Genomic DNA, 723 nt, shown 5'->3' on the forward strand with positions numbered 1-723 from the left:
CGCTGCGGGGCCGGCGCGGCGGGCGCTGTGACCTCGGCGGGCCTCCTCGCTGCTAGTGCCGGCCGGGTCCCGCTCCCGGGGAGGGGGGCGAGGAGCTGGCCGCTCCTGTTGCCCGAGGCTTATTTTAGAAACGCCGTTGAGCGGCCGGGAGTGGGCCGGGAGCCTGGCGAGCGGGGCAGCCTGCGGCGATCATTTAATTCTTGTGAGGATGTAGGTTGTCTAGTCACCTCCAAAGCATTTGGCTACGTAAAAAGACAGTCATTAGGAAACCCGTGTGTGCGTATATCCTAAATGTCTATGATACGTATGAATTTCATTATTTCTTTTGAGTATGTATTACATGATTGAATCATTTCATTTGTACCGCAAAAAGGCAATTACAGACATCTGGAATATAAATTACTTAATGATGAAAAAGATTATTTCTGTATATTCTTTCAGTTCCATGAAAGTTACCCTGAATGCTCATACTAAATCAACTGACCAATTATGCCTCCTTTGGTGCCCTGACTTTTTCTTGCCTGTATTAAAGTTGGTTCATATGTTCATTTCTGCAGGCAAATACAATTTGATTTCTTCTAACTTTATTTTAAATGCCAACTGCACAGATCTTTCAACAGAGATGCGTAAGTGTTCACAGGGCATGTGACAAATCACCCTGAAGTAGACAGTAAAATGAGCAGATTGCTCCCTAAAAGCACTTCTTTAAAGGGAGTTTAGGAT

This window comes from Apteryx rowi, unplaced genomic scaffold (genome assembly GCF_003343035.1).
Source record: "Apteryx rowi isolate R43461 unplaced genomic scaffold, aptRow1 scaffold_560, whole genome shotgun sequence".
Taxonomy (NCBI): domain Eukaryota; kingdom Metazoa; phylum Chordata; class Aves; order Apterygiformes; family Apterygidae; genus Apteryx; species Apteryx rowi.